Source organism: Camelus ferus, chromosome 2 (genome assembly GCF_009834535.1).
Source record: "Camelus ferus isolate YT-003-E chromosome 2, BCGSAC_Cfer_1.0, whole genome shotgun sequence".
Lineage (NCBI taxonomy): Eukaryota > Metazoa > Chordata > Mammalia > Artiodactyla > Camelidae > Camelus > Camelus ferus.
The window spans coordinates 85,898,982-85,906,349 of record NC_045697.1 but is presented as its reverse complement, the minus strand read 5'-3'; positions in this window follow the sequence as shown (position 1 = coordinate 85,906,349).

The following is a 7,368-nucleotide window of genomic DNA, read 5'->3' as shown; positions in this document are numbered from 1 at the left end:
AGTAAGAGTGCTTGCTAAGTAAAGATTGGGTTGGGTTTGAAATAATTACACAGATGCAAGTTTAGGGGGGACTTTGAAAGTACAGGGTTGCAGGTAGCAGCTTCTAACAGAAACTGTTTTGAAAACAGCTAGTGGTGTCCTTGAGCTTGATACAATTCAGAAAATTCAAGTTCTTAGTGATGCAGGAAGAAGTCTGAAATCAGGGTCTCACAGTGGCCACCTGGCTCCATTTTGGATGCTTGAACCACGTTATAAAATTTTGATTTTTAAATGATCTCAGATATGTCATCATGTTTGTAATGTCTTCTTACTTTAGGTAGTGTGTCCATGAGTGTTATTTAATTTTTATTCTTTACTCTGTGTATGTACTTTATTTTTTATTAACATTTTTTATCGAGAGTAATAGTCATTTTACAATGTTGTGTCAAATTCCAGTGTAGAGCACAGTTTTCCAGTTATACATGAACATACATATATTCATTGTCACACTTTTTTTTTGCTGTGAGCTACCACAAGATCTTGAATATATTTCCCTGTGCTATACAGTATAATCTTGTTTATCTATTCTACATTTTGAAATCCCAGTCTGTCCCTTTCCACTGCCTGCCCCCTTGGCTACCATGAGTTTATATTCTATGTCTGTGAGTCTGTTTCTGTTTTGTATTTATGGTTTTTTTTTTGTTTTTTTTTTTTAGATTCTACATATGAGTGATCTCATATGGTATTTTTATTTCTGGTTTACTTCACTTAGAATGACATTCTCCAGAAACATCCATGTTGCTGCAAATGGCATTACGTTGTCAGTTTTTATGGCTGAATAGTATTCCATTGTATAAATATACCACTTCTTTATCCAGTCATCTGTTGATGGACATTTAGGCTGTTTCCATGTCTTGGCTATTGTAAACAGTGCTGCTATGAACATGGGGGCGCAGGTGTCATTTTGAAGTAGGGTTCTTTCTGGATATATGCCAGGAGCGGGATTCCTGGGTCATCTGGTAAATCTGTTCCTAGTCTTTTGAGGAATCTCCACTGTTTTCCACAGTGGCTGCACCAAACTGCATTCCCACCAGCAGTGTAGGAGGGTTCCCCTTTCTCCACAGCCTCTCCAGCATTTGTCATTTGTGGACTTTTGAACAATGGTCATTCTGACTGGTGTGAGGTGATACCTCATTGTAGTTTTGATTTGCGTTTCTCTGATAATTAGTGATATTGAGCATTTTTTCATGTGCCTATTGATCATTTGTATTTCTTCCTTGGAGAATTGCTTGCTTAGGTCTTTATATGCTTATAAATACATATACAAATACATGTGTATCTACATATATTTAACGTACACAAAGCCTGAAACAGAAAAGTTACTTAATAACCATTAGTTTTCCTTTTCTCTCCTTCTACCTTCTGCGACATGACTATGGTCTGATCAAATCCTTTAAGATTAAGCTGGTGACGGTGAAATAACAGTGGTAGAACACTTTCAGTTTTACATTGTACTGTTCAAAGGAGACAACATTTCAAGGCCATTAGTCAGGCAAATATGACAGGCAGAGCCAAGTCTGGCTGAATCCAGGATTTCTGATGAAAGACAGAGCTTGTCAAAGACTTGGTGATAATGGCTACAGCCAGCTGTCTTGTACCAATTTCTGGCTACTAAGCCTATAGTAGCATCAGACCCCTCTGTGAAACGATTGCCAAGCATATGTGTATAGATTATTGTAAATCAGTGTATTGTAGTTGCAAAGCAATTGACAAATTTAAAGTTTGTATTTAGATCGATGTTCCATATTTCATACCACCTTTGATAGTATAATTTAATGGTATTTTGATGGGTCAGCCTACTTTATCAACTGCTTGAAACCTTTCTCTGCCTCAGAGGTAATCTCTCTGTTACCAGTTTTTGAAAATTTAGCAAGCAAGCCAATAACACACATCCTCTTTCACTGCTTACTCAAACCTTTCCCTTTAACATTTTTACTTTTTAAAAAATGAGATGACTCTAATAATCATGTTTGCTTTACCTTCATATGCTAAATGTTGCTGCCATCTCCTTCCACCTTGGGTAGCACTATCCTTATGGGTCATTAAAGAGGTGATAGTTTTGTCTTGAGAAGGTGCCCATATCACATGCCGAGATAGTGCTTAGTGATTTTTAAACTTTTAAATATAGTTTGTAAAGTAATATATTATAATGATCTGTTATTCTCCTATTTAGTCATCTCAGACGTGCACAGAGACAGGCCAGAGGAATGAATTGTGGCCTTGGGTGCTGTGCCATTGACCCCGATTTACAGCTGCTGAAATAACCTTGAAGTTTGTTTCTTGACTTGAGTTAGTATGGCTGTGCTGCCTTTAGAGTAGTGAAGATCCCGCTTCCTTCCACCTTGTTGCTCCAACCATGTCTAGGGTGTGGTCCAAGATGGGGCATCACTACATCTCCAGTTCCACTAGAGGGAAGAGGAAAAAGTGGGAAAAGAGTATACTCCTTTCTTTAAGGGCATACCATGGAAGTTGTACTCATTACTTCTACTCATATACCATTGGCCAAAATTTGTCATTTGGCCACATCTAGTTGCAAGAGTTGTTGGAGTATATGGTCATGTCTCCAGATAAACAACAGATTTCTGAGACTGTGGGAGAAAAACCAAATGGCCATTCAGGGTTACTTGATCTTTCTGCCAAGAGCAAGTCCCAGGATTTAAAATTAATGGCTGTTTAGCCTCTTGTGTCATTTTATTTCCTTTAATATTTTCCTCTCTTAGAGGAGGTTGCAGTAATCTTTGATGATTTTTCACCCCTGAAGTTCTAAGGCCTGGACAACTGAAGATCATAAAGACTTCACTCCTATTCCCCCAACCCTTCTGTCCAAGATAAGCAGGAATTAAATTAACCAGCAATATCAATTTAACTTTTAGAGGTATCCTTGATATTTATCAAATGTTTCAATTTATCTCTTTTTGGTCCTCTGACCTATAAGAATGGTAGCTAGGACATTAAAAAAAATGGGTCATCCTTTGCAAGAATTTTAAACAAAAAATATCTCTTGCAAGTATTTTAAATAAAAAATTTAGTATGTTGTTTGTTAGACAATGTCTTGGCTTGACATTTTGTATATTGCAGTATTCAAAACTGAACATTTTCAGGAGTGATACTGAGACTTAAAATAATGTTACAGTTGTAGGAGGTGAAATCCTTTTCACTTTTTAATAAAATTAACCATCTTCTTTTAATGTTATTTGAATATTAACAATGTCATGCAGAAGGACATTACAGTTGGAGTCAGAATCTAGAGATTGTCCATCCTGGTTTATATTCCCTGCCTTCCACTTTAGAAAAGTTACTTCAGATTTTCTTGATTAAGAGGTTTTTGTTTTAGTAGAGGACTTAATCAGCCACTGTTAACTGGCATATATTTATCAACACAAAGGCAGCATGGTGACTCATGCCAGGTAGAGAAAACAGTATGATTTGACCCTTGACTTCGTTTTAAATTATCATTTTTTGTATAATGTATATTAGTTTACAAAATATTTTTTGCTTAATTTATCTTAGGGTCCTTATTAAGAGTGATTTAGGGAATATTTAAGGCACTTAAGGGGTGCCTTAGACATTAAGTATTTTTTAAAAGACTAAATACTATTTTCACATTTTAAAAGCAAGGAAATTGAGGTTCGAGGAGGGTAAGTGACTTGCTTGAAGACACATAGACAAGGGTAGATTAAGGCTTTCTGCCCTGAGCTCCCAACTCCATGTCTGGTGTTCTTTCCTCTTGTCTTGCTGAAGACGATGAAGAAAGATGAGAGTGTGGATAATAACCAAATAGATTATTGAGTCAGCAGCTTTTCAGGGTTGGTCTTTTCAAAGATCACCATTAAATTTGTTGAAGCAAGTAACTTAAGCTCAAGTATGGTGTTAGGATTTAATCAGAGCTCTCAGTCTTAACTATGGCTCTATCCATTTGTGGGTGGTCTTGGAAAAATCTCTTCAACTGTGAAGTTCAGTTTTCCTCACCTATAAAATTGGTGATACTGCATACATAGTTAACTTCTATGACCTTTTAGGTGATAGTTAGGCTTCAACAGTCATCTGTATTTTTTTTATGGACATGTTTTGTAATTTAGACTGTGAGGTAGTGCAGCAAAAATTTGCTCCAAGTTTCCCTTCTTTTACAGAAGTCAGGGAAAATGGGATTGCTGGATCAGGAAACTTAACTTCCTTGTGTCCTTGCTAAGATACACACACAGATACTTATGCTTAATTTTAATCATATTTTTCAAAAAAGATATTTAGTTTGGCTTATTTTTGAACTTTAAAAGTAGAATCATATGTCAGTAGGGAATTGCAAATTAAACAAACAACAAGAAACTGTTATGTACCTATTAGAATGACAAAATCCTAAATACTGACAGTCAAAAGCTGTTGAGGGTGTGGAGGAGTCCTCATTCATTTCTGGTGGGAATACATAATTGTATAGCTACTTTGGAAGACGTTGTGGCAGTTTCTTATAAAACTAAACTTACTCTTACCATACAATCTGAGAATAGTACTCATTGGTATTTACCCAAAGGAGCTGAAAACTTACATCTACAGAAAAACCCACACACAGACGTTTATAGCAGCTTTATGCATAATTGCTAAAATGTAGACACAACCAGGATGTCCCATTCTGTAGGTTGCCTTTTTGTTTTGCTAGTTATTAGTTCCTTTGCTGTACAGAAGCTTTCTAGTCTCATGTAATCCCACTTGTCTGTTTTTGGTTTAGTTGCTCGTGCTTTTGATATTATAGTCAACAAATCACGGCCCACTGTGATGTCTAGAAGATTTTTTTTCTAAGGATTTTATTGTTTCATTTTTTTATGTTTAAGTCTTTGATTTCTTTTGAGTTGATTTTTATATATATGGTGGAAGATAAGGGTCGAGTTTCATTCTTTTGGGGGTGGATATCCAATTTCCAAAGTACCATTTATTGAAGAGACTATTATTACCTTATCATATATTCTTGGCATCCTTATGTAAGATCAGTTGGCAGTATATTCATGGGTTTATTTCTGGGCTTTTTTGTTCCATTTGTCTATATATCAGCTTTATGCCAATGTCCTACTTCTTTGATTACTGTAGCTTTGTAATATGTTTTGAAATCAAGGATTGTGATATCTCCAGCTTTGTATTTTTTGCTCAAAATTGCTTTTACTATTTGGAGTTCTTCGTGGTTCCAAATGAATTTTAGGGTTATTTTTTCTATTTCTTTAAAACATTGGGTTTCAATCTATATATTGCTTTGGGAAACATCGATATTTTAACAATATGAGTTCTTCCAGTCCATGGTCATGGGATATCCTTTCATTTATCTGTGTCTTTTAAAAATTTCTTTTGTTAATGTTTTATAGTTTTCAATGTACAAGTCTTTCACCTTATTGGTTAAATTTATTCCTAAGTATTTTTTTTATTTGATTGTAGATTGGATTATTTTTAAAATTTCCTTTTGGAATAGGTCTTTGTTAATATATAGAAACATAGGTGATTTTTTGGTATGTTGATTTTGCATCCTGCAACTTTAATGAGTTTGCTTATTAGTTCTAACAGTTTTTTTGGTGGATTTCCTACATAAAAAATCATGTTACCTACAAACAAAACAATTTACTTCTCTTTTCTGATTTGAATGCCTTTGGTTTCTTTTACTTGCCTACTTGCTCTGAATAGTTGCTCTAGTATTATATTGAATAGAAGTGGTGAGAGTGTTTTCTTGCCTTGTTTTGGATCTAGAGGAAAGGCATTCAGGTATTCACTGTTGAATATGCTGCTCGCTGTGGGCTTTCTGTAAATGGCTTTTATTGAGTCAAGGTAAGTTTCTTCTACACCTAATTTGAGGAGAGTTTTTATTGTGAAAGAGTGTTGAATTTTATCAAATGCTTTTTCTGCATCTATTGAGATGATCATGTGATTATCCTTTATTCTGTGGATATATATTTACTGATTATTTTGCATATGTTAAACCATTTATTCATCCCAAGGATAAATCTTACTTAACCATGGTGTATGATTCTTTTATATGCTTTTGTCGTTTGCTTGCTAGTATTTTATTGAGGATTTTTACATCTGTGTTTGGTAGGGATATTGTCCTATAGTTGTTTTTTTTTCTTGCAGTGTTTTGTCTGGATGCTGGTCTCACAGAATGAGTTTGGAATTGTTCCCTCTTCTTATATTTTTTCGAAGAGTTTAAGAAGGATTTGTAGTAATTCATTAACTGTTTCTTAGAATTCATCTATAAAGTCATCTGCTCCTAGGCTTTTCTTTGTTGGGAGTCCCCCCCCCCTCCACCACCCAGTAAACTAGTGCTTTATTCTAATTGGAAAAGTTTGAATCTTATTTTGCCTGTTATTTTTTTAAATTGAAGTATAGTTGAATTACAATTTTATATTAGTTCCAGGTATACAAAGAGTAATTTGATATTTTTATAGATTACACTCCATACAAAGTTACAATATTTAAAAATATTGATTATATTCCCTGTGCTGTACATTACATCCTTGTAATTTGTGCCTCTTAATCCCCTTCACCTATTTTGCCCTTCCCTCTACCCCTCTTTCTTCTGGTAACTACCAGTTTGTTCTCTGTATCTGTGATTCTGTTTTTGTTTTATTATATTTATTTATTTGTCTTAATTTTTAGATTCTACATATAAGTGAAAACATGTAATGTTTGTCTTTCTTTATCTTATTTCAGTAAGTATAGTACTTTCTGGGTCCATCCATGTTGTCACAAATGGAAAAAATTTATTCTTTTTTTATTCTTAGATCTCTCTCTCTCTCTCCAATCTTTTTTATCCATTCATCTGTTGATGGACACTTAGGCTGCTTCTATATCTTGAGTATTGTGAATAATGTTGCTATGAACTTTAGGGTGTACATATCATTTCTAATTGGTGTTCTTGCTTTCTTTGGATAAATACCCAGGAGAGGAATTGCTGGATCATATGGTAGTTACATTTTAAATTTTTTGAGGAACCTCCAAACCATTTTCTGGCTACACTAACTTAATTTCCCACCAACAGTGCACGAGGGTTCCCTTTTCTCCACTTCCTTGCCAACACTTGTTATTTCCAGCCTTTGTGATAACAGCCATTCTGATAGGTGTGAGGTGATACCTCATTGTGGTTTTGATTTGCATTTCCCTGGTGAATAGTGATATGATGTTGAGCATTTTTCATGTACCTCTTTGCTGTTTGTATGTCCTCTTTGGAATAATGTCTGTTCTGGTCCTCTGTTTTTTAATTGGATTGTGTTTTTGCTATTGAGTTCCATGAGTTCTATCTGTTTTAGATATTAACCCCTTATCAGGAACATCATTCGCAAAAGTCTTCTCCTTTTCAAT